Source organism: Dipodomys spectabilis, unplaced genomic scaffold (assembly GCF_019054845.1).
Source record: "Dipodomys spectabilis isolate Male_0828 unplaced genomic scaffold, ASM1905484v1 ptg000043l, whole genome shotgun sequence".
NCBI classification, from domain to species: domain Eukaryota; kingdom Metazoa; phylum Chordata; class Mammalia; order Rodentia; family Heteromyidae; genus Dipodomys; species Dipodomys spectabilis.
Genome location: NW_024870720.1, coordinates 647,665 through 674,936, shown reverse-complemented (window position 1 = coordinate 674,936; position 27,272 = coordinate 647,665). Strand labels below are relative to the sequence as shown.

Below are 27,272 nucleotides of genomic sequence, written 5' to 3'. Positions count from 1 at the left end.
TTTTTTTGTCGGTCATGGGACTTGAACTCTGGGCCTGGGCACTGTCCCTCAGCTCTTCAGCTCTAGGAGCTCTACTACTTGAGCCACAGCATCACCTCCAGTTTTCTGGTAGTTTATTGGAGATAGGAGTCTCATGGAGTTTCCTGCCCCGGCTGGCTTTGAACCATAATCCTCAGATCTCAGCCTCCTGAGTTACTAGGATTACAGGCATGAGCTACCAGCGCCCAGCTTATGACTTTTTTTTAAAAAATCACAACCAAAGACAAATGTAGTAAAGCACATGAGGGTTTTTCCACACATCTTTTATCATTAATTATAAAAAAATAATAAATGCACTGTAGCAAAAAGAAAGTGACACTTTTAGTTTTTAGAGATATCTAAAGAGAAAATTTATTTGATTTGGTTTATTAAAATACTGCCTATAGATAGGTTAGGCTATATAAACAAATTCTGATGATGTTTACTACCTTTTTAATTGAATCATCACATAGGCATAAAATGACACAGGATATACTATCAATAGTACTTAGATAATTTTTCCAAAGTAGATAAGGTCATCAAGTGTTTTGCACAATATAACATAAAATAACAAAGCCAGCACATCCTTTGGAGTTGGAGTTATCTGTCATGCAAATAGGTGCTATGAGAAATTGAAAGTATACCCTATAGAGATAAATGAAAATCGGAGACTTGGGATGGTTGTGCAAATGATACCAACTGTATTGGACTCATCATAATCCTAGTGAACACAAACACAAGGTCACCAAGTGACTGTGGAATCTGAATTTCTCACTGTAATCCGGTTGTATTACGAACTCAGTGGCACAGGTAGAATAATCTGTGCATCCTCAAAATTTCCTGCTGCAACCAAGAACATGCAAATATGCTGCCTTCCATTTCAACATGAACCTGATGGGTATAGTTACAATTACAGAATTTGAGATGAGGGATATTACCCTCGATCCATCTGCGGGGATCCAATGTGATCACATGTGTTGAGAGCGGAGAAATGTTCATGGTTCTGACTAATGGGCTATTCTTGGCAATGAAGATGTAGGAGGGAGAATGGAGGAAGGAGTGTGAGCAGACACAAACAAATACTGGTGAAGATATGAAAGAAAACAAACCACAATATACTGTTACATAGTATCTAGTATATAGTGTAACCAATATGAAAATCAATTATTTAAAAAAAAAAAAAAAAACAGAAACAGCCGGGTATCAGTGGCTCACGCCTGTAATCCTAGCTACTCAGGAGGTTGAGATCTGAGGATCTTGGTTCAAAACCAGCCCAGGAAGGAAAGTCCATGAAACTCTTATCTCCAATAAACCACCAGAAAACCCGAAGTGGCGCTTAGCTCAAGTGGTAGAGTGCTAGCCTTGAACTGAAGAGCTGAGGGACAGTACTCAGGCCCAGAGTTCAAGCCCCATGACCAACAACAATAACAAAAATAAACAGAAACATAGAAACATTACTATAGTACTACTGTAGTGATGCAATTCTTGGAAAAATATCAATGCAAGAGATGTATCAAGATACAATAGGGCCATACAATTTTCAACAACTGCTTATAATAGTTAATCTATGAAAGCAACCCAGATGAGCTACAACTGATGAATGGATGAAGACAATGAGGTTTATATAAAGTTACAAGAATTAAATTATCTCATTTCTCTCTCTCTCTCTCTCTCTCTCTCTCTCTCTCTCTCTCTCTCTCTCACACACACACACACACACACACACACACACACACACAAACACAAAATTATACCTAGAAAAAGACATGGTCCAGGACCTTCCTAATTAAAATGGAATTTATAATCACCCCAAATATAAAAATAGAGTCAGTACAATTTTTCTGACTCATATTCGAAATCTACATTACTATTGCTTTCTTATAAAGTCTATGCTTTGGTAAATTTAAGCTTGAGGGCAATATCATTGCCATAGTTACCTCTTATTCCTTCCTCACTAATAGGACATCAACATGGTAGCAAAAGTCACATAGGATCTTGTCATTGCCCTCTTATCTCAAATCTCATGACCTCAGGACAAAATTCAAAAACCTCAACTGTAAGGCCTTCAGTTTAATCTCCAGTATATTGAGAAAATAAGTCTTAGTAAGTTTTAATAATCCTTTACAACATGTTATACAAACCTGGCTTTGTCTATTGCTTCAAGTCACTTCTCCTTCACAAGATATACTCCTTTCTCCTGTAGTTCCTACAAGTCAACATACCATGTTAGACTCAGTGGGGAGGAAAAGAGCCCATAATAGACATGCAATCTTATCTGAGCCTGGTAGATCAAGGGGACAATAAACTAGAAAGGAAATAAATGATCTAAGCAAAGCAATCAATACTTCAGTTTCACTTTAAATTACCTTACAAAGTGAATGGTTTATTTTAAAAATTACATAAGCTTTATAAAACATAATTATACTTTGAAAACACAGGCAGTCTTTAATTCAAAATATAAACTAGCAGTTACATAACAAATCTTAATTTTTCTAGCGTGTACTGAACTTAATAATACAAAAATTAATAGTAATTTTTACAAAGCCTTTTTAGGAAGAAACAAAAACCAACAACCTCTAATCACAAAATTCACTTAACCAATCTATTAGGTTATAGGTAAAATGTACATAGAAATTAAAAATCTACTGAAAACTCATCTTAGTATCTAGTAAAAGTGCTCCTCAATAATCTTGTTGTGTTATGTATTTTCATTACTAAGTTAATAAATGAAATACAAACCTGTCTCTAAGATGATGGAACCAGAAAAACAACAGAACCTAAAATAAAAGAAATAGAAATTGATGGAATAAAACTAAAGTTAGCAAGTTGGGCATCGTTACATTTGAGTTTAATGATGCCTGAGGTTAGGCAGTTTTTAGCAAAGAAGAGTAGCTGCCTCTTCATAGAGCTACATTTATTTAAAATGGCAGTGTTGTCTTTTAGAAAAGAATAAACAGAAATTAGCTTTTCAAAAGAGAGAGAGATCTCCTCTTTCAGGTTTTGCAAGAAGGCATGTAAAAAGTCTAAGAAGTGAACATTGCCCCATTTGTAAGGAAATGGGAAACCTTGGGAAAAAATATATTAAGCGAAGTAACCCAGACCCTAAGAGACACAGGCTGCATGTTCTCCATCATTTGTAACAACTAGAATATGTCTAGGATAGTCTTAGCAGGAGATCACATACCTCAAGAGCTATGTGCACATGGCCTTACAAAATGATGCTTATTGAAATGACCTCCAAGAAATGGAAACAAGAGGATTGCTTTGTTGTTTTGATTTGTTGGGTTTTTTTTGGTACTGTTTACAGTTGTTTCTTCCTTCCTTCCTTCCTCTTTCCTTTCTTTCTTTCTTTCTTTCTTTCTTTCTTTCTTTCTTTCTTTCTTTCTTTCTTTCTTTCTTTCTTTCTCTTTCTTTCTTTCTTTCTCTTTCTTTCTTTCTTTCTTTCTTTCTTTCTTTCTTTCTTTCTTTCTTTCTTTCTTTCTTTCTTTCTTTCTTTCTTTCTTCCTTTGGTTTATTCCCTGTTGTCACTGTTTTTTATTTCTATACCATTTACTGATTTTGGAAGGAGAATCACAGAAAGTGTGGGACAAAAGGTGAACCAATACAAGAGTGATACTCACTAGACACTATGTTGGAAATGAACTTTGCAACTTGGTGTGTGTGTGGTGGGGGGGGGGGGGTAGCTAGGGGGGAATGGAAGAAAAGAAATGTAACGCTGTCCAAAAACAAAGGTAGCCAGGTGCCAGTGGCTCACGCCTGTAATCCTAGCTACTGAGGAGGCTGAGATCTGAGGATCACAGTTCAAGACCAGCCCGGGCAGAAAAGTCTTATCTCCAATTAACCCCCAGAAAACCCAAAGGGGTGCTGTGGCTCAAGCGGTAGAGCGCTCTCTTTGAGCGGAAGAGCACAGGGATCGCACCCAAGCCCAGAGTTCAAGCCCCATGACCGACAAAAAAAAAAAAAAAAAAGAAATGTACTCAGTACCTTACTAATGTAACTATAACCCCTTTGTATATCACCTTTACAATAAAAAAGGAGGAGGCGAAGGTGGAATGGGGAGAAGGAGAAAGAATAGGAGGAAAGAGAAGAGGAGGAACGGGAGGAGAAGGAAGGGGGTAGGAGGAAGTAGAGGAGGAAGGGAAGAAAGAGGAAGGGAAGGAGGAGGAAGGGAAGTAGGATGAGGAGGAGGAGGAGGAGGAAGAAGAAGGAGGAAGAGGAAGAGGAAAAGAAGAAGAAAAAGAAGAAAGAAGGAGGAGGATGAGGAGAAGGAGGAGAAGAGGAAGGTGAAGGAGAAGGAGAAGAAGCCGCAGAAGCAACAGCTAGTGCCGATGGCAAGCAGAAGATGCCTACCTCTAAGGCTAAAAAAGCCCAAGAGAGGGAGGCCCCACAGCAGCCCAAACCCGATCCTGTTCGGAGGAATTGTCAGCTACTCCTTCATCTGCGATGTATTTCAGAAACTCCACGTGCAGGAGGACGTACTCAGCGGATGAATGCAAGGTTGAAAAGTAAAAGAAAGAGAAGGTTCTTGCCTTCACCACCAAACCAGTTGGTGGTGACAAGAACGCTGGTACCCGGGTGGTTAGATTTCTCAAAATGCCTAGATACTCCCACCCGGAAGATGCGCCTGGAAAACTGTGAAGCCACGGCCAGAAGCCCTTCTGTCAGCATCAGCAAAGGCTGTGAGCCAGCGTCAGCCCGGGGACCACCCTCATCACCCTCCCTGCACCACGGAGGCGAGAGGGTGGCTACCTTAAAGCCACTAGGCAGTAGTTTGCTACTTGTGACTGGCCTCTGTCCCTTAGTCGTGTTCCTCTGCATAGAGCAATCTAGACATGTGTTATTGCCTTCCCTCCCCCTCCCAAAAAAAGATTGTTATCAGCAAGGTGAAAAATCTCCAAACACACCACCGATGATGACTTCAAGAAGCTGGCAGAAGCCCAGACACCAGGAGGGCAAGATCAACACAGAGAAAGAGAAATAGGAGGTTACACAGCAGCGCAAGCATGAGCATACAGCGGTGGACTCACAAGTTCTACCCCAAATCGAAGGTGCTCCTCAGCTCCCAGGATGCATGCGACCCACGTCTGCTCTAACAAGTGCAATTTCTCCTCCCAAAATCGTGTTCTCAACTTCTTACCAAGAGCCTAATGAAATCATTTATAAGTTATTTTTTAAGAAAGAGATTTCACACACACACACAAAAATGACTTCCCACTTCCCTATAAATTTTCATAAGGGACTTTTAAGATCTGAAAATCCTAAATTTAGTTCGTCTTTCCCAAGACTAGAAAATTTCCATTCTGTGAAGTTTTGAAGAATGAGAAACTTCGGAGCAATTTTATAAAAGATGAAAAAGTGAGTGGATGACCTAAAATGATGATACAGTGTATTATAACTGCAAGCAGTTTCACTTATGAATAGAAGTCAGAACTGTGAGTAGAAAATTATTCAATGGAATTTGATACACATTTTTATTGTCTATTGAAGCAAAAACACCTTAAGGTAATTAGATGGGAGAAAAGAGGCTTGTCCTATCACTCAAACCACAACAGCATTGTCAACACTCAGGAGTATTTGATGCTACCAGCCTCATCAGATAGCTCTCCCCTGTCTTCTTTTCATGTGAGAATAACTTTTATACCGAGACCTACATTTAGGGTAAAGTGTTGGAAGATGGCTTGCCTCCAAGGTCCAATTATAAAAGATTGGAGAAATTATTTATTAGAGTTATACTTCACTACAGATTCCCTCCTTCCAAAGACAACATAGAGAACAGCAAGAAAATGAAGGAGAGGAAACCCAAGGACATCAAAAACCTTTATATGAAGATATGCTACATTTATTCTTCCATACACTCTAACTTCCTATGGCTCACAGACCAGAGAGCAAGGGCTAATATGTTTTTTTTTATTTACAAAGCATGAGGTTGATGGACAGATTGAATGATTGTTTGTTTCCATTATAGATTTTGGTTCCATCTTCATAATGTGGCAATTTTTCTGAAACAATATTCAGGTCTAAAGGCTCAGAAAAATTATAAAGAAATAATTTAGTTAAACATCACTGTTGGAGTTTTTGAATGTAATTTATTTGGAAAATACATGAGTAAATGAGTTAAAACCATTGAGTATATGCAAGACAAGTATTTAAATTTTGAAATACAGAATTGACATGGAATAGAGTGCAGAAATAACTTGAGTGGGATTGGATAGAATCAGCAGAAATAGAAAATGAGGAGAAAGCTTGGTACTTGAAAGAACGTTTGGTAAAGCGATGTAAAACATTTGAATTGACTGCGGGTGAACCCAGTGAGACGTTTGAGAATTGGTTTAGCTTCCATGATGACAAGGCATAGTTCTTGACGATGGTAGTGGTAGATGAGGTGAAATTAAAGAAAAAGAGCTGTAGAGAATATAGTCAGATAGAAATAAATACATATCTATTTCTATCTATCTATCTACCTACCTACCTATCTATGGAAAATAGTACTGTGAAACTCTTTGTACAGTTAATGTATTCTAACTGTAAAGGTTAAGCAAAAGTAAAGAAGCAAGGAAATCAGATTTTTTTAATTCATTTGTCTATATTGTAAAACATTAAATGATTAAATAGGCTGAGTAATGAAGAGAAAGACAAGCAATGAAAGAATGGGAACCAGTATAGGAACAGTCTGGACATAAGTAGACACTTCCTTATATGCTCTCCTACTTTATTTATTCTTAGATTGGTTTCCTCACTTAGTACTTACTCATATACTCTTGTAATTCTAACTCTATATCTATGACTAATATTGCTTAATTCTAATTACACACTTTTTCTCAACTCTTTCAATCATCATCAGAAGTCAAGGAGGGGGAACTTGGTTCAATCTGGTAGTAAAACCAAAATATATACAGTATTAAATGTACTAATGATCTAAGAGCTGTTCTGTATTCATTACAACAATTATTTACATATTTATTTGGTTAATAGAATTGTATTTTAAAGATTGATCAACTGTGGAATTCAGTGTCAGAATTTAACAGACAAATTCATTCTTCAATTGTTGTTACATTTTATATTGTCTCACAGCAGCAGAAGCAAGCTGAATACCTATGTTCCATTTCCATTGAGTTATTGCTATCATTGTACACTTACCCTCAGGATGACACAACTCCATTATAGCAGACTTTGTGTGACTAAGGCTTTCCATTAACATAACCTCATAAATTTATGTAAAGCCAAAATGAAGGCTCTTGTTTTTCCAGTGTGTTTATCAAATGGTGAGTTCATATTTTGGGCTTTAAAAAGCTTGCTTTAAAGTAATTAAAAGCAGTACTTATGTCACCCAAGGGCAATTGCTGCTTATTTATTTATGGTCTCATACTTTACCTCTATTAGCTCAGAGTGACCACCTACAGAAGAAGTCTTGCATTGTAAGGACATCAACAACAGCTATTTGAACTCAGCTATTCAAAGGAGGGTGAACATAAACATTGAAATGTAGGCCTTGAACAGGAAAGAGAAGCACACAACTTAGGCTGTTTTTCATAGCTTTAAGTGGAAAACCGAGCAAACTGACGTTGAAACAAATACAGGTAAATGCAAGCTTCATATTCAGGCAATTAATTGAACTTCCTGAGGTAGTAATGATTCATTGGTAGAAATTTCATTAAGGTAGAAATGTTTCCAGGAACTTATCCCTTCCACTCTGAGTCATAGGGCACTGATAGCAGCAAAATTAAAAATAAAAGAAAGCTAATCAATGATCCTCTATATAGATGTATACATACTATACATACATATGTACCTAAACATACATATATCTATATATCTCTATCTCTATCTATATTTATATCAGGGAAAATTATTGACTCGATCTTAAACTTGAGATTTTGCAATAAACAAACAATTCTATGTAGAAGTTAGATAAATTATGCTCAGAGCCTTAGAGCTATATTTGGAGTATACTTTTTTTTGCAAGTTCAAATATTGTATTTCAGAAAAGTTTACACACGTAAGTATGAAATTTTAAAAAATGTACTGTTGGTAGTTACTTTACCCTATCTGTATGCTGATTGTCAGAACCAACCAAATGTTGTTCTTTAAATTAACATCAAGTAGGTGTATATTAAACCCTAGGTGTTTAGAACACTTTCAGGATACAGATTCAGGGCACAGGATACAGAAATACAGATTTCAGATAGTATTCTGTTAGTATTAACTAATAATAGTTATTACTATTGTTATTAGTTGTATTGCTAAATCATTGAAAACTAAGTACTAACAGTTGGTGTACTAAGTATTATGATAAGTTCATTACATGTATTGTCACATAATTGATGTGATAATTTATCATCTGTATTTTTTCAGATGAAATTCTGTTACTTAAATGTGAAGTAAATGTGTCACTGTCACATCTGGTAACTGGCAAAGCTTGGAAATTAAGGAATATAGTCTCTCTTTATCTGACTTGTATAACTGTAACGCAACTGTACATCACCTTTATAATAACAATAAAAATGACATCAAGAAAGAAACAATAATTTACTTTCCAAAAAAGACAATAAAATATAATTTTTAAGAGTTGGAAAAAGAACATTCTGCATCCTGATCCAAGTATTAAGTATTTTATTTTACTGTACATCTTAAGGCATATAAGCAAAAGATGCACCTACAATACACCTCTAAACATGCACCATAAGTCCACTACTAGTTTGCAAATGATCCTGTGTAATAACAAAGTTAAAACAAACGTTTGTAAAAGTTTCTGCCTTGGCTTAAATAAAGCAAATAAGAAAAATCACGTTTTGGTTGTTTTTTTCTTTTCTTTTTTTTTTTTGTCGGTGGTGGGCTTGAACTCTGGGCCTGGGAGTTGTCCCTCAACTCTTCAGCTCCAAGCTAGTGCTCTACCACTCCTGGTTTTCTGATGGTTAATTGGAGATAAGAGTCTCACTGATTTTCCTGTCCCAGCTGGCTTTGAACTATGATCCTCAGATCTCAGGCTCCTGAGTAGCTAGGATTACTGGTGTGAGCCACCAGTGCCAGGCTATTTTTGTTAACTTAATTTTATTGTCAAGGTGTTGTACAGAGCTGTGATAGTTACATATGTAATATAATGAGTACATTTCTTATCAAACATTGTTACCATTGCTACCCCCCCCCTTTTTCTCCCACTTTCCCTTCCCCCCAACCCAGATGATATATCTTGAAAATCTTTAGCTGGACAGAAGGAAGCAACCACAGAAAGCCACTCAGTTTTAAAATATTCTATATAGGAAAGAATTGTGAAAGGATTATAAGGATTATAAGTTATGGTACTGTGGAGGTAAAAAAGCAAAAGGAGGAGAAAGAAGTCTGCAAAGGGAAAATTGTCAAAATAGTATTCATGAACTGCTTTGTTGAATGGCAACTCCTTCATACAACTACTTAAAGATACAAAAAATGTTTTTTTAGAAAAAATACATACACCACAAAATGATATTTTAATCAATGGCAGAGAATACACACAATGATATGTGCCATATATTGTGTCCATGTAAAAGGATACACTTAAGTTTGTCGGTCATGAGGCTTGAGCTCTGGGCCTGGACACTGTCCCTGAGTTCTTCAGCTCAAGGTGAGCACTCTACCACTTGAGCCACAGGGCCACTTCCAATTTTCTGGTGGTTAATTGGAGATAAGAGTCTCAAGGACTTTCCTGCCCGGACTGGCTTTGAGCCATGATCCTCAGGTTTCAGCTTCCTGAGTAGCTAGAAATACAGGCCTGAGCCACAGCACTGGCTAACCTTAAGTTTCTGTGAGTAAACCTGTTAAGTTCACACACTGAAAAAAAATAAGTTAGAAAAAATCACCTATTACAACACCACTAGAAATTAACCATATCTATGAGATATTACACTCACACACACACACACACACTGCCTTGGATCTTGGACCTTAACCTGTGTTTACAAGGAAGGCAAATGCTGTATCACTTGAACCACGTCCTTAACCTGGAACATTTTTTTGCATAAAAAGAAAGTTAATAAATTTTTATTACTCAACTTTAATACTTACAGTAAAGTAAGTGTTTACATGTAAAATAATATTTTGACTTAGAGAAAACTCCCAAGAGTTCAGTATGCCTATTTACAGCAAAAACTTATAATTTGAACGAATACTTTGAAATTGTATCTAGGCACTAAATAAAGAATTTGACGTTTAGCCATAAATAAGGGCAGTTGAAAGGTTGAGAGCAAGTGTGTGTTAGAATTTTCATCTGGAAAATGGGCAGGGCCTGGCTAAATCCAATAAGCATTTGGGTGAGGTTTAGAAAGAGAATTGTTTGGGAGGGAAGTCCGTTCATGGGTCCTTCCTGAAGCAGACAAGGTTACTTGTACGAGACAGTGAAATGTAGAACACAGAACTGTAGTTGTTTCATTTTGTCATGCTGTCCTTTTCATTTTGACAAAGCTAGGTTAAAGATTTCATATTCCAACTGAATACCCAAATGTAGATGTCAATGAGCAGGACACGGAGAGCGATATTAAGCCATTTGACAGGAAAATTCACTTTCACCCCTGGAAGTAGCACTGACAAGCAAAGCAGATGTCAAAATAGTATAAATATATTTGATACTATGAGACTTCAAACATCTTGTGATCACACAATGGCTCAAGACACTGAGATCTAAATAACTAGGACACTCTAAAAATAGATGCTAGCTTTCCATACTGAATTTATTTGATCAGCAATGTCAGGTGGTAAGGAACAAAACTTGGTATTTTTAACAAGTGTCTTATGTAATTTGTCAGCATACACTCATTTGAAACAATTACTCTTAATTGAATTCAATCACCTATAACAACCTGCCATTCCATACAACGTCTTGTCATATAATGCTATATTAAAATATCATGAAACACAAACCAGAGATAAGGAGGAAGGTTTTTCTTTTTTATTCAGTTTCAAGAACTGTGAGATGGCCCATCCAGAGACCAGAATGCTCACACATTCACAGGTAAAGCTGGTCCCTATAAAAGAGTTGAGTCCATTGTTCTAATAATGAAGAAGAAGCTGGTATTCAGATATGAGTTATTCATGCCCTGTTATAATGTGAGTGCAGAGTTGTATGTTTTTATGCTTGAAATTCTCAACTGAAAGCCAATTAATGTAAAAGCAAGTTCATGAAATCAGTGGATTGGTTTCAGCATCTAACTAATCTTTTGTAAGCTCTGTACAAACATATCTACACACCTCCCATTATTTTGTATAGAATAAGGATGAATCTCAAAAATGGATTCTCTTAATTTTTGACCTCTAGTTCTGATAAAATCATAATGGCTGAAAACGTATTAGCCTTTTAGCCTTACTATAGACATGTGAGAGTTAGTTTCTACAAATAATGGCTCTGAGCTATTAATTGTAATAGTAAAAAGATGTTAAAAAGATGTACTTCATTCTTTAGACCCATGGTTTGAGCTTTCAGTTTCTGTACTAAGGATCTTCAGAATTTCTTGTCTGATTTTATTTTCTACCTTTCATTTGAGTCTCTTTTCTGGGAAGGTGAACTATAATGTCACATCAGACTTCTCCATTTCCTTCTGACCAGTAAGGATCAGCAGGAAGTAGCAAAGTGGTCAGTTTTCCTAACATCACCTGAAAGATTCTCATCCCTCATTCACGCTATGTGCTTACTTCTTAAGAACGCTATGGAAGCCTGGTCTATGATCCAATGCTGGTGGAAAGAAACATCTGGAAATTTTACGTACCATTTTACAAATGCATTTTACAACTGTTGTGTTTTCAAAACAAAGCTTGCATTTTCTGTTATTTTCCTATTTACTTGTTTATTTATTTATTATAAAAGTGATAGAGGGGTGACAGTTACACAGGCCAGGTATATTTCTTTCTGAGAAGTGTCATCTCTTCCCTTGTTTGTTTTTTCACCAGTTTTTTTCTCTTTCCTAACCTACTTTCCCCACCACTTGTATAGTTCATTTTCAACATCATGTCTAGTGAGTATCGGTGCCACATTTGTTCACCCCCTTACCCAGCGTTTCTGTGCTCCCCACCAACCAGAAACTTATATACAAGACAAAAGGTACAGAAATAAAAAACAGCAATAAGGGAGAAAAACAAAACAAAACCAAAAACAAAAGAGAAAATAGAAGGAAAATAACAATAAAACCTCTTGTTTCCACTTCCTGGAGTCATTTTGATAAACATGGTAATCACCATTTTCTATGATCTTTTGCACATAGCTATGAAGCCTGTGTGATTCTCTCCTAAGAACATCATATTTTATGGTATCTTTTCAAAAGTAGATTGCAAAGAGCAAAGACAAACAAATTAACACCCTCCCTCAATTAGTGTTGCACTATTACCAGACATCACAACTGAAAATGAAATATACCAGTTAACTTGTACTTCAAATAAATCATAATGTGTTTCGCGTAATCTTTCTTAACTGGACAATCCTACTCCAGGCGGCCTAAGGAAAATGCTGCTCTAGGAGATCCTCTCCTTCTAGAATCATCTTTCCACTACTAAGTTTTGTCCTCTGGAACTCAGGGGTAGCAATAGCTCTAACATTAAGTTTAAGGGTGTGCAAAATTTCTATGGTTGACCTATATTATACCCATGCCTTTTCTTCAATTCCTTTATAAAACTCTCTTTTGATTATGCTAACTTGAATAAGCCATCTGCTCTTCATTGGGACATAGACAGATACAGCTTCTATGTTAAAATTTCTCAGTAATTTCCAAACCCCACTATTCAGTGCCCTCCCAGTTTCCTCTCGACATTACCCTTTCTCCAATTTGCTACATTGTATACAGCATTATGTTCAGAAAGAATAGAAACAGCCACTGGATACCTAATTTGGTGAAGACAGGAGCCATTAGGCTGCCAATCAACATTATCCAGATGTCTTCATCTGGTTACCTCATTCTTCAAATCCTTTTCTCCCTCTGGCTAATTGCTTTCAATATGTAGTTTACTTGCTCTCAGACTCTTGTCACAACCTAACAGCGATTGCCTTAATTCACACGCTGCAACTTTGAAATGTAGAGAACGAATAAACTTGCTGTGAGCTAACAGTGGCTGAGCCTGGCATGGAGCAGCCCTGTTTTGCGGATGTAGCACTGAGCATTCTATGCAAATAGTCCCGAAAGGGCTTCAAACAACAATGGCTTTTCTCACCTTCAAAAGGGAATGGCAGTGCAGTCAGCTCCAAGATACTTTATTATCTCTTTATTATACAACTTGCTCACTTATGAGGAAACTCATAGTGCCTGAAAGTAATCTAAACTCTGCTTTCTTATAGCTCTCAAGTGTTACTGTACCCATTCGCCCTCCGTACAAAGCATATGCATGTCCTGTTTTATTACAGGCATCCACACCATAACATTATTGATATAGTATTGTTATTTTATATGTGGCAAAGAAACGTGTCATTGTGTTAGACTTCATTTTACATTGTGAAGTAGTGCCTTTCCTAATGTGAAGAGATTTTCATCTATACACTGCAAGCATATAAAATTTGTCCATTTGTAGATACCAAATTTGTCCATTTGATATTCCTCAAGGTAAACACATTGATATTCCTCAAGGTAAAGTTATATCTACTTACAACTTAATGTACTCTATAGTACTAGTAATAACATAGACAGAGACTTCAAAGATCTATTTCAAATGAGAAAATAAGCATTTCTTGTTGGGAGGAAAATACTGCCCCCAAACTTAGAAATGATAATACGGTGAGACACCATTGGCTCAGCTCTGTAATAATTATCTAACCAGGAGGTGAGATCTGAAAATCTTGGTTAAAAAACAATAGGAAATATACTCATTACCTTGCTCATGTAACTGTAACCCTTGTGAACAGCATTTTTTACAATAAAAAATGTACAAAAAAATAAAAGAAAGGGATGACATAAAAAAGACAATATGTGTGTAGACAAATCTATCTATAAGATTTTATCCCCAATGACATAGCAGATACCTGGAACTTGATGTATTGTTCAAATGGTAGAACAGTACCAAGGTCCTGAGTTCATGCTCTAGTTTAACAGTAAGAGAGAGTGAGAGCCAGCCGAGGTGTCTCACGCCTGTAATCCCAGCTTCTCAGGAGGCTGTGATCTGAGGATCACAGTTCAAAGCCAGCCTGGGCAGGAAAGTCCGTGAAATTCTTATCTCCAATAAACCACCAAAATCGGGAAGTGGCACTGTAGCTCAAGTGGTAGAGCCCTAGCCTTGAGCTGAAAAGTTGAGGGACAGCACTCAGGCCCAGAGTTCAAGCCCAATGACAGAGAGAGAGAGAGAGAGAGAGAGAGAGAGAGAGCGCATGGGAGGGAGTGAGGGGGGGAGGGAGGGAGGGAGGGAGGGAGAAAGAAAGAAAGAAAGAAAGAAAGAGAAAGAAAAAAGAAAGAAAGAGAGGAACAAAGGGAAGAAGGAGGGAAAGAAAGAAGGAAGGATGGAAGGAGGAGGAAGGAAGGGAGGGAGGGAGAGAGGGAAAGAAAAGGCGAGTGCCCTACCACTTGAGCCACAGCACCACTTCTGGTTTTCTGGTGGTTTATTGGAGATAAGAGTATCATGGACTTTTCTGCCCAGCCTGGCTTTGAACAAAGATCCTCAGATCTCACCCCCCTGAGTAGGTAAGATTACAGGCATAAACCCTCGGTACCCAGCATGAATAGTCTTTTAAGGTATAAATATATTCACAACTACATTTTTTTCCCAGTGAATACATGGCTAGATCAAGACCCAGCATAATAATACATAACACATGATGCTGAACTAAGCGAATGTTTGTGGTTCTCACGTCCTCTCCCTCTTGGTTTATTCCCTTTTTTGCTGTTTCAAATTTCTGGACCTTTTGTTTTATATATAAGTTTATCTGATCTGGGGAAGGGAAGGGGAAGCACAGAGAAGGTAGGTCAAAGGGAAGGTGAACCAATTCAGTAGTGATACTCTGTAGACACTATGAGGGGAAAGGCGGTTGGGAGGGGATAAACTGGGAGAAAAGGCAGGAGAGGGTGACAGTGTTCAAAAAGAAATGCACTTATTGCCTGATTTAGGTAACTATAACCTCTCTGTACATCACATTTACAATAAAATTAAAATATAAAAGACTGTGAGCTATTTTCTTATCCATTATATTTCTTTTGATTGTATGAAAGAGTGCTTTATTTCTTAAATCATGTTTAATACTTAGAATTTTTGCACACACAAAGTTAAAAACACAATGCTCAGATGTGAGGATCATGGTTCAAAGCCAGCACAAGCACAGTCCGTGAGACTCTTATCTCCAATAAACCACTAGAAAACCAGAAGTGGCGCTGTGGTTCAAGCGGTAGAGCTCTTGCCTTGAGCTAAAGAGCTGAGGGACAGCGCCCAGGCCCAGAGTTCAAGCCACAACTGAAAAAAGAAAAAGAAAAAAAAAAAACAATTATACTAATATACTTCAACAGTTTCTAAGTATCTTTTTTTTAAAAAAAATAACACATAATTAGTTCCAAAAATAGTAAAGAAAATTGGAGGAAATGTTCACACTTGGAAAGGTAAACAAATGTGCAAATACATGTATATATGTACATATAATTTGACTTATTTTTTGTACTCTTCTTTCTGAATTTTGTCAAGAGGGAAAGAATCTTGCCCTCACATGGTAAAGTGTCATAGCTGTTTGTACATGTTCCATTACATTTCCAAGTCTTTGGTTGTGCTACCTTTTTCCTCCAGACTCCTGGGTAACAGGTTCTTTTCAAATTTCAGGCATTGCATTTGATTCTCATGTTTAAATTCCTTAACAAATCTGCAACACCTATAAGGAGTAGTTTATAACACACAAGGTATAATAGGATTTCCTATTCTTTACCATATGGGTTCTCTCTCAACCTTTCCAAATACCTGCACTGTTGGTAGCATAACAAATACATAGGTGATCTTACAGAATTAATCTGTTTTGTTTTGTTTTTTACTCACAGAATTAATCTGTATTTCCCTTTCTTTCACTGTCTTTGCTTCCTTTCAATAACAACTAGTAAAGCATGTACGCATGTGCATATGGGTGCATACACACATGTGCACTCACACACTTGCACACAGAGTCACCCTCCACTTCCCCACAGTTTAATTAACTAAACAGATTTTTCTTCCGGACTCTAGGGCCAAAATGGCCCTTTTCTTGAGCATTTATTTTAGAACACTGTAAGTTCTTTCTCAGCTTCTTGCCAGCTTTTCAGAACATTATGTTTGTTTGTTTGTTTCTCAAGGACCTTGAAGCCAACTCTGAAATGGAACCACAGCCTGAGATCCTGTCCTTATCTTCCACTCTCTGTGGGAGGCTAGGAGTTTCCTACCATAAGTACCCATTGCCAAACACTAATGGTTTTTTTTTTTTTTCATATTGCCCAGATAAATGGTCTGTTCTACTCTACTAGCTCACCACAGTGCTTAAAATTTCTCCAGTCTTTTGTATCAAGGAAGCTTAGCTTAATCTCTTGCCTTATCATTTTAGTCTTGAAATAGTCATTCTTGACTAACAATAATGCAATTTATCTTTAAGGCCATACACAAACACATATTTTAGATCTTGCTCTTTTTTACTTTCCCCTTTCTCTGTGTGTTTGTTGTTGTCAGACTTTAGTAAAACCACTCAACCATTATACAAGATGGACCTAAAGCAGAAAGCTTTAGCACAAATTTTCACAAGGAAAATTATTCAGTTACATGTATGAAATTTTGGGGAAAAAATCCAGGATATTGGTATCTATTTAAGAGAAAGGACATTCATATTAGCAGGCTATTCAATGTTTCCCACATTTGATATCAACTGTTCTTTATGAAAGTGAACCTTTTGTGTGAGAATTTTTACTTTATTTAGTAATGGTTCCATGAGCATTTAAAAAATTGTATATTGCATTATTTTATATTGTATATTTTATCTTGTATTTGTATATTGTATATAGTATTTTTTTGTATATTGCATTTTATTTATTTATTTATTTATTGCCATTTATGGGGCTTGAACTCTGGGCCTGGGTGCTACCCCTCAGCCTCTTCAGCTCGAGGCTAGTGCTTTACCACTTGAGCCACAGCACCATTTCTGGTTTTCTGAGTGGTTTATTGGCGGTAAGAGTCTCACAGACTTTCCTGCCTGGGCTGGCTTTGAACCTCAATCCTCAGATCTCTGCCTCCTGAGTAGCTAGGATTACAGTCTGTGAGCCACCAGCACCGGCCTTGTATTTTATTTTTGTATGACATAAGGCCATATTAGGACTATGAATATATTGAATGATATAAGTAATTTACAATTCTTCTATATACCATGTGCTCTATAAAATCCCTTTTGCAAATACTCTTTACACCATCTTCATGAGACTTGGTCCAGACTGTGTTTGGTACTTCTATCAGTGCTTGCTTGCTGGAAATGTCATCTCTGATCTGTATCATTGTTGCTACATTATACTCTTCTTCTTTTTAATTTTTTTATTGTGAAAATACCATACAGAGGGGTTACAATTACATGGGCAAGGTAATGAGTACATTTCTTATCAACATTGTTGCCTCCTCCTTTGTTTCTCCTTCCCATCCCTTCCCATCCTCCTCCCCCCCCCCATTCCCCTACTCCCCCCCCCCCACCCCAGGCCAAAGTTGTAAAGTTCGTTTTTCAACATAACGACTTGTACATCTCATTGTTGCGATGGGTCCACCTGTATCTCTATATTTAAACGATTTGTTTTTTCCCTTCCCCTCCACAAATTATACCAACATTAAATACAATGAAAGCAGGGGTTATACCGTGGGGGAGGGACATACAAAGCAACACAGAAATTATCATATAAATATGTTAGAAACAATAGCAAGGAAGAAAAAAACATTTGAATACTTATCTTGGGGTTCATTTCACCTAACATCAATTTATCTGATCTTTTCTGCTTCCCTTATTTGCATTATACTTTTCTTTAACTAGTAAAATCAATCCTGTGTGCACCAGACTCAAGAAAGCACCTTTTGGGTATCTTCACTAGAAATACACAACGATTAATTTAATAAGCATTTTGGTTTTTTTTTTAGTTTCAAAAATAAGTTTATGTTATGAAGCATTTAAAATAATTTTAGTCATATATTTACATGCTATACCACCCTTTTTCTCTGTATAAAGATGTAATAAAATTATTGGAAGAATTTTCCATGCAAAGATTTATGAAAATAACTTCATAATTAAAACAAAATTATTTGTGGGGAAATTTCACTGTTCATGGCATCTCCCAAATTATTCAAAGAGACATGATCATTTTCATAATCGCCTCTCTAAGCCATAAACCATCAAGATATAGATATTCTAGAGCTACTGACACTTTTCTGCTTGAAATACTCCAGTACTTAAAAGCACTTTTCTGTGTTCATGAAATAAAAACCACCTACCTTATAAGCCGTGAGACTGGCTTATGTCTTTATGCACATTTAGAACCTTAAGGTTCTAAAACAATATCTGTCAGCAAAATGGAAAGATCTGGAATCTCCAAATGACTTAGCATTTCTTCCTGAAGGGTACTACAATATGAGCATCTTAACTTGCATTTCTTGAAAATATTTTCAATTGACATATGATGTTTAAAGAGTTGGAAGGTAAATTTTAGAGAAGAATAAATAATCCTTATTAAGTAAATGAACACAGTAGCCATCTATACTGATTCTTCTTAGCATATGAAAACACTGTGTTGTCACTTTATTCTCAAGGTCAGTAGACTTAAGTTCAGTTACAGAAGACAACCTGTTTTATTTTGATAGTTTGAGAACAGTCTTCCAGAGGAAAGGATGTTAGAATGTTAGTGATACCGTTTCTTTTATGCTTAACAGGCAAAAGACAAGTCTTAACTTTTATCAGACTCAGACAGAGGTGACACTCTACTAAATATTTAAAGACATTCTATAATGCTTTAGAGAAAGATTTGAATGAATTCTTTGCAAAAATAGCATCTACAGGGAAAGAAAGAAATACATTAAACTTTAGCATTTATTATAATTTATTGTAAGAATATATGAGACTGAGTATCATTTAATATACCAACTAGAAGCATACATTTTAATATACTTAAAGAATACATTTAGAAACTTCATACTACTGAAGTATGACACTGCTCTGAGAAGAATACCTGACTCATTTTAACCCTGGCTTTTTTTTTTCTTAGCAACCATTTAAATGGTGTTTAAGCATTTTCCTGAAGAGTTTTAAATTTATACTGCCCAAGATGAAAAATGTGAACTGATTTACAAAGCTGACTTTACTTCATTGGCAAGTTCCTTATAAATAGACTGTTACTACTGTATTGGTCTACATTCTTCTGTCTCCTAAATTTAGGTGGGAAATACAATACCACAGCATATCAAACTTCAGCAGATTATTATCTCTGTCTGTTCAGGACCAACTTCTTCAAAGGAAGTAAGCATTGTGTGTGATCAAAACCGTTGAGAGGATAATAAAGGGCTTCTAGGACAGAACAGATAATTGCTCTCTGTTTCTAGGACAAGCTTAGCAGAGACACTGGAGACTCTGGTCAACAGATCTTGAAAGGCCGATTTAACACATGAGTATATAACTGGATTTAAATTAGAATGCCAACAGATAATAATACTAGAGAAAACTATGCTCGCTGAGGGTTTTTTTTGTCTTTTCTTCAGAAACGTTCTTCTTTTGAGATAATTTATGACATACCCACAAATGCATTGCTGTGCTCTAAATAAAATGCATTCTTCAGGCATAATGTCTTATTATCCCGTCTCTATAAATGATCCTGCGTGGAAAAGCTAACTACGTGATATATCTTCAGAGGCTGAAGACAATGTAATATGGTGATTTTGATTTCAAAATGAATCCATAAATTATATGCAGCACTAAAAATTGTAAGCCTTAATGATGAGTTTTACAGTAACTCCCATCTGAGACCAATATGACCATAAAATCCAAAATCAACTAATGAATTGAAAGAAGCTGAAGAGGGACAGTGCTAGGTAAGCTAGGTAAGAAAGACTTAAAAGACATGAGAAAAGAAGTTAGGTCAGGCGGTAAAAATCTGCTCGTCTTCCATTCAGCCCCTAGGCACAGAGAAACTTTCAACTTTCATCTCTCTATGTCGTCTAAAGGGCTGGAGGCTGACAGGGTAGCCTTGATCCATGCAGGGGCTAACCTCTCATGTTTAATGCTCCAAATGAGACAAAGAATTAGTAGCTGAAGCACCCGGTCCTGCACACTCTGAACAATGAATGAATCCTGTGTTCAGTGGGGCCACCCACAAAGGAGACAGTGATCTGGAAATGTAAATCAAAGAAAGGATTTTCCCTGGAGTGTTAATAACAGGTCAGTAATTACTCTGAAAAAGAAGGAGACAAATAGAAGTCTCTTGGGAATCTAGCCTACCCTGATGTATATACCCACCATGTTTTCTTTGGTGGAATGGTTTCATTTCAATGGGGAAAAAATATTTTCTGGCTACAGTCTCTACTAAATGTTCAACTGAAGTTAACGGGAAGGCTCCATTTTTTTATTTTTTTGTTTTGGTTTTTTATTTATATATGTATATTTATTGTAAAGATACTGTACAGAGGGATTACAGTTACATGAGGAGGGTAATGAGTACATTTCTTATTGAGCATTGTTACCTCCTCCTTTGATTTTTCCCCCACCATCCCTTCCCTCCCCAAGACTCCAATTTTTAAAGAGTGTTTAAACACTAGAACACCAGACAATGCTTTTTTTTTTCCCTCTCTTTGGTTTTTACTTTTGGGAAAAGCAATATTGTTATTGTCCTCAATGTTAGGAAAAATCCAAAGGGAAATAAATTACCCATGTCATTTTTTTAAAGCTTAATTAAATGCAGAAAGGATCATATAGAATAGAATTCTTTTAGATACATGTTTTACTTTGTGGGGGAGGGGGAGGGAAGAAATTATGCTCTGAGGGCCTTACCACTCCCTTTCAGCATTGTTTTCAAACAGATAACATGTGTCCAAGAAAGTTTCCTCTGCTTCACATGGCAAAAGACAAGGAAAAAAATTTCTCTGTGGAGAGTGCTCAGTGCCTGAGCTTGACTTCAGAAGATAATGGGCATCTAGAAGCTTCTCTGAATAAAATTAAGACTTGCTTTTTCTCTTTGACAATGCTAGTGTATCCTCAATCTTCTGGAGTTGAGGATATACTTAGAATCTTACTAGGAAAGGTTTAATCAATGGCTTGAATAGGTGACTTGTTTAAAATCCTTTAGTCGATTCTAAGAATCTACAAATAGTGCTATTTCTATCTGTTCATCTTTGATCTACAAGTATCAGCACAATGTTTCTCACATAGTAGGAACTTAAAATGTTGTGATATGTGTGTGCGTGCATGGATTATTGGTGTGTTTAAATGTATAATTTCTCAAATGACCCTCAGTCATTTTACCTTTCATAAAAGTATAGCCACAGTAAAAAAAAAAATAATTCAGGTACCTAATATAAATGGAAATAGCCCATTAGCATAAGTGGAGATGAAAGACTATATGAGAATTTTTCTGTATTTCATTTTGATATTTCCACTTGAGGTTAGTGTGTATTGTATTATCAATCAACAAGTAGGAAGCAAGGCCATGAAAGAATGATGGGTGAGAGTACTGTCTTATTTTCTCAGCCTTCCTCCTCCCAGGCTGAAAACGGAGAGACCAGAATGGAATCTTAAGAGCTTAATTTACTTTCCTCAGAAAATTTACAAACTTAATTTTTTTCTCCAGAACAAAAATGATTACAAGGAATTCCTTGCCTTGGTTGGATTAAACAAACAAACAAAACCTATATTAGCAGATGAATTTGTAGGGAGGAATATTTTCCAATGGAATAGAAATGTGCAAAGAAGACAAAAAGAATGAAAGACCAAGTTTGGAGCAGGTGGAAAAGGATGATACAAAGGAAATAATGAGAAACAAGAATTGCTGTTCAGAAGTCTGAAAGGTGGAGAGGAAAGTAGAAACAGACACATAATTATAGCTGTGATCTACAAGAAAAAGAAAAATAAATACAGGTGTAGGTGAAATATGTAGATTTTTTATAATTTTTGTATTTTTAAAAGGTATATAGAAAAGGGAAATGTGCTAAGGTTATATGAAAAAACAAAGTAAGTGTGTGTGTGTGTGTTTGTGTGGTGTGTTTGCATGTGTGTGTGTGTGTGTGTGTGTGTGTTTATTTCCTAGCAACTCCGGATGCTGAGATCTGAGGATAACAGTTCAGAGCCAGCTAGAGCAGAAAAGTTGCCTTGAGGCTCTTATCTCCAATTAACTACTTAAATACTGGAAGTGGCACTGTGGGTCAAATAGTAGAACTCTAGCCTTAAGCACCAAGGGGACTCAGGGAGAATTCCCAGACCCTGAGTTAAAGCCCACAACTGACCAAAAAAAAAAAAAAGAAGAATGCATGAATGCAGAACACACTCAATAGACAGTCAAAACTCCTTACCTTAACTTGCAAAGTTTCATAAGTACACGTTGATTTCTGAACTCAGACAATTATTTTTAGCATATTAAGGCCTTTCATTTCCATCTAAAAGAAATTAAAGATCTTAAAAGTAGATGCAGAATTAAGTTCTGCCTAAATTTGCATTGCTTCTTCCCACTTGAGCTCAGGGAAAGACTTTTTCTGGAATTCATTTACCTGCATTAAGACCCAACTAAAAAGTGAAAACCATGTCTACTACCTTCATCCAGAAATCCTATTATATTAAAAGAATTTGTTTTTAAAAATTAAAAAGCTGAGGAACTGAAAAGCAAACAATGTTCTTTAGGCTCATTGAAAATCCAAAGATTATCTTACAAACTAATTTCCACTCACGAGTCATTTGCTCAACTAACAATCATTTTTCCGAGCCTCAGAATTGTCGGTGATTTCTACTCATGTTTCTCTTATATTCTCATCATTTTAATGACAAAAGTTAGAAGCTTTTGGATCTAGCTTGGTGGACAGGAACTTCAGTACAGTACTGGTTACAATTACAGAATAATTGGGGTTTGGTAGAGTACAAGCCTACCGTAGTGAGCAGAGAACAATGAAAAGGAGATGTTCTCTAAACTGAAGATACTGAGTTCTTGACTTCTCCAATGAAGAACTGAGTGAACACACCCACAAAAAATAAACTGCAAAATATGAGTTTAATAGAGAAAAAGTATACCGCTAAGAGAAATGGCAGCTCAAGCAAAGTAGCCAGGGGAAAGCAGATTGTTAAATTTGCAGTTTCCCGTGGTGTTTGGAGCATGGGAGAATGTCATGATAATGTTAATGGTCTGATTGCAGGGAATTAGGGGGTTGTTGCATAGCATATTTGGAAGAGACTAGTGCATGTACAAAGTCACCATCCCATAGTTTGATGCAAGCCATATGCATGCCGACTTAAGCATTTTGTCGTGGGAAGATCAAGCTTAAGGACACACTCACATTTCCACTGTGGGGTGCTTCCTTTGGGGGAAAAAGGGATCTGGGTTTTTAATCTGCATGTAGGGAAAAGTATGAATGATGAAATATTAATTACAGCAAAAAAGAGGTGACTATTGGAAGTACTAGGGAGAGGATAGCACTCACGGCTGGTTCCTAGTGTGTGGCTAGGAGAAAGGGTTTGCTTCAGATATTTTCCCCTTAGCTAACACATTCCTAGCAGCTTAAGCTTCTCAATAACCTTGGGTTCTTGAACTAGATTAGAATAAAATTAATTTTTTAAAGGGTGTAGCATTAGACTCAAGAGATTATAAATAGAAAAACCCTAATGAACTCTCAGAGGGTGTGATTTTTTTTTAAAGTAGGAGCTCAAATCAGAGGATTTCTTTTCCCACACTAATTACAACTAAATTGTTGCCTATGAGATAGAAAAAATACATTAACAGACAAATTCTCTCTGCTTAAAAGACATATCATGATTCTTACTAATACCCACTTTTCTCAAATCCAGTAAGATCAAGTACTTTCACCAACACAAATAATGTTATTTTATTTTTGTACAATTTGTTAAAGGTTATATTAGAGTTTACTTCATCCTGCCTTTAAAATAAATAGACTGCTCTGATTACCCAACATCACAGTCTGGAGTTTTAAGGGACTCTTAAGTAAACGGAATCAGAATGCTCATAAGTGCTTGTGAATTGAAGCTGCAAGTGGCTTAATCTAAATCACAGCGTGAGTAATTGCTGTAAATCCTCCTCACAGAGCCAACAATTCACCAGAGGGCAGATCTGTTAACAATCTTGTGCTTGAAGTTTACTAAGCTTGGAATTGTGAATGGGGCTTTAAATAAGACACTTTGCATTTGAAAACTCACGTTGGCTTTATCTCTGAATAGGCTATCTATAGCAATTTTATATATAGTCATTTTTCTTCAATAATAGTGACAACAGTAATAGGACAGGAGTAAAATAACACTGACAAATCTTTAAGAGTGAGTTACTTTTAGCTGCTGAATATACAATATCCACACTTAATTTTGATCTGTGTACTAAATTATTTTACAGGATGTTCCCAGCCTTTTCAATGTTCCAGGTATTCATTAGTTCTCTGGAATCAGCATCAGGATGCTATCTCGGGTGAGCCAACAGAACCATCAAGACTCAGAAGATAGTAAGGAATGATTTATTGCTTAAGTGGAATTACACCTCTGACATGAAGCAGGCTGAGGGCCAAGGCCTTGATGTTATAATCATGGCTCGAGGCTTCTTTAATCTAACAGAATTACCGAATTTCACAAAATCAGTGCTCTTCTCTTGTGGCCTTCCACAAATATTGTCACCACCAAACAGTGACTGCTCAGGTCAGAAAGTGAGATGCCTATGCCGTTGAGTGAACCAGGATAAATGTCTGTGCATGGATTTCTTTGGCCCATCCCCAGTTTACCACCAGCAGCTAGAGGTCATGGGAACTATGTTCCATCATAAAGGGGCTATCAAGACCCTTATGTCAATCATTGGGCCAGGATTGAGCCATCTGGGGTTTTATCATTCTCTTGTACACTGGAAGAGAAATGGAATTGTAGAACCCAGGGCAAATTTTTGTTCCATCTACCTAGCTGTCTACGCTTTCAGGACTAGGTTAAATATGCCAAACATGAAGGTTTGGCATTAAGGATGGGCATAAATGGCATTGTCATTACATGGGGTATTTCACATAGATAAAGGAAGAAAATAACTAGTTTGATCACTCAGAAAATAAGTGTTTCACATTAGACATATATTGGATAATCATGGTCATTTTCTGATTTTGTTAGCCAAGGGAAGGTTAAGTGAAAATGCATTTTGCCCGAAAGTCTTGTTTTCCCTTCTTTTGATGGGATGGGACTCAGTGCTGAGGACGTGAGTGGAGCGTGACATGAATGAATGGGAACGCTTTTGTTTCGGAAAAAGGAACTTACCATACAATATTTATAATAAGTTATAGAAGAAGGCCAAGTTGCACTTTATAAACTTATTTTAAGAGATCTTTAGTAGAAAATTTGACCAAATCTTGCAGGAATGATAAGTGCATCTATTTTCCACATCATACTCTAATGGACAATTTATCAATTACTTGGTAAATTCCCATAGAGGCAGAGATTTATTTAGCTACTCGTTACAATTGAACACAGCAACCTCATTTTTTAAAATTTTATTTTGTTGTGAAGATGCTGTGCGTAGGGGTTAGAGTTACATGATTGAGGGAATGAGTGCATTTCTTGTCAAGCAGTGTTACCCTCTCCCTTGCTGCTCTCAACTTCCCTCCCTTACCACCCTCACCACCCCCCCATGAAGTTATGAAGTTCATTTCCAATATACTGTTTTGTGGGTATCATTGTTGCCATGGGACATCCTGTGTCCTTGTTTCAACATTTTATTATTCTCCTTTCCTTCCCCAAATTAGACAAATGTAGATACAAGACGCAGATGCAGGGTACCAAATGCAAGAGCAATCTCATTTTTTTTTTTGTCGGTCATGGGGCCTGAACTCTGGGCCTGGGTGGTGTCTCTCAGCTCTTCAGCTCAAGGGGAGCACTCTACCACTTGAGCCACAGCACCAATTCTGGGTTTTTTCTTTTTTGCTTATGTGTTGCTGAGGAATCGAACCCAGGGCCTCATGCATGCAAGGCAAGCGCTCTACCACTGAGCCACCTTCCCAGCCCAGCAATCTCATTTTTTAAAGCACATTTTACTGTAGAATTTATGTAAGCACCTCATGCTTTCCTTTGATGATGCATAATTTGTCCTTCCCTCCAAAGGCCTACAAAAGAAGCCTTTACAGGATCCTAGAAAGGCCTGGCACACAAAAGAAAACTCCACGTTGGCTGGAAGCATCAAGGCATAAAGCTGTGGTTTCTAAGATGCTTTTAAACTTCACTGTGGTACATAATGCATATCCTTTAGCTGTTTGTGAGGTATATTTCCGCCAAGTAAAACATCTAGGAACCTCATCTGCTCTGTTCATGTTTTTCATTAGTATCTCACTTTCGTTATAGGTTCTTTTCTGTTGTTGTTATAGGTTCTTATACACACATCTCCTTGAGGCCTGTAAAATATAAGACAGAAATCTAAGAGAGTGGATCAATAATTCAAGCAAGCATACAAAGCTGTATATTTTAATAGGATAGACCACAGCAGACCATTTGTATCTTTGAAAGTTTGTGTAAGCTCTAGGCACAGAGTTAATTCTTCTTCCATTTTCATCCACATCCCTACTTGAGTGGTGAATTAGGAAGCCACCAGAAGACACTCTGAATGGGCAAGGAAAGAGGCAGCCTTGAATCCCTACAGTTCTAAGAATGCAATTGTTTAAATTGCACACAATCCCAGTGAAGCCAAACACCAGAAAGGTTATGAAGACTGATCAGCAAATTCATTCAGTTATAGTTAATACTTTCATGTTTCTTCTAGATGAGTGGATGAAGAAACAGCCAAGAAATATAAGAGTCTGCTTTTGGTTTGTTTAATAATTTTAATAATAATAATACGTTCATCATTAACTGTACCTTTTTCTATATTCATCTAATAATTTAAATAACAATAATAATAAGTTCACTAACTGTAATTTTTCCATGTTTCTTATAGTTCTAAACAAACAAAATAACCACAATAAAGAAAATATAAGCACATATATAACCTCAGACAGAAAAAAAAACGAGAGAGAACGACCAACTTTTATGTGAAGATTGTTTACTATTATGGTGTTATATAGAAGGGTTACCATTTCAAAAGTCATGTAATGAGTACAATTCATTTTGGACATTTCCTTTGCTTTCCCCCATATGTGAAGATTTC

At 36.7% G+C, this 27,272-nt stretch overlaps 1 pseudogene; it reads left to right on the top strand.

The window, feature by feature from the left end:
* The first annotated feature begins 4,346 nt into the window (after positions 1-4,346).
* Positions 4,347-27,272, top strand: part of LOC122106811 — a 188,756-nt pseudogene continuing 165,830 nt past the window's right edge.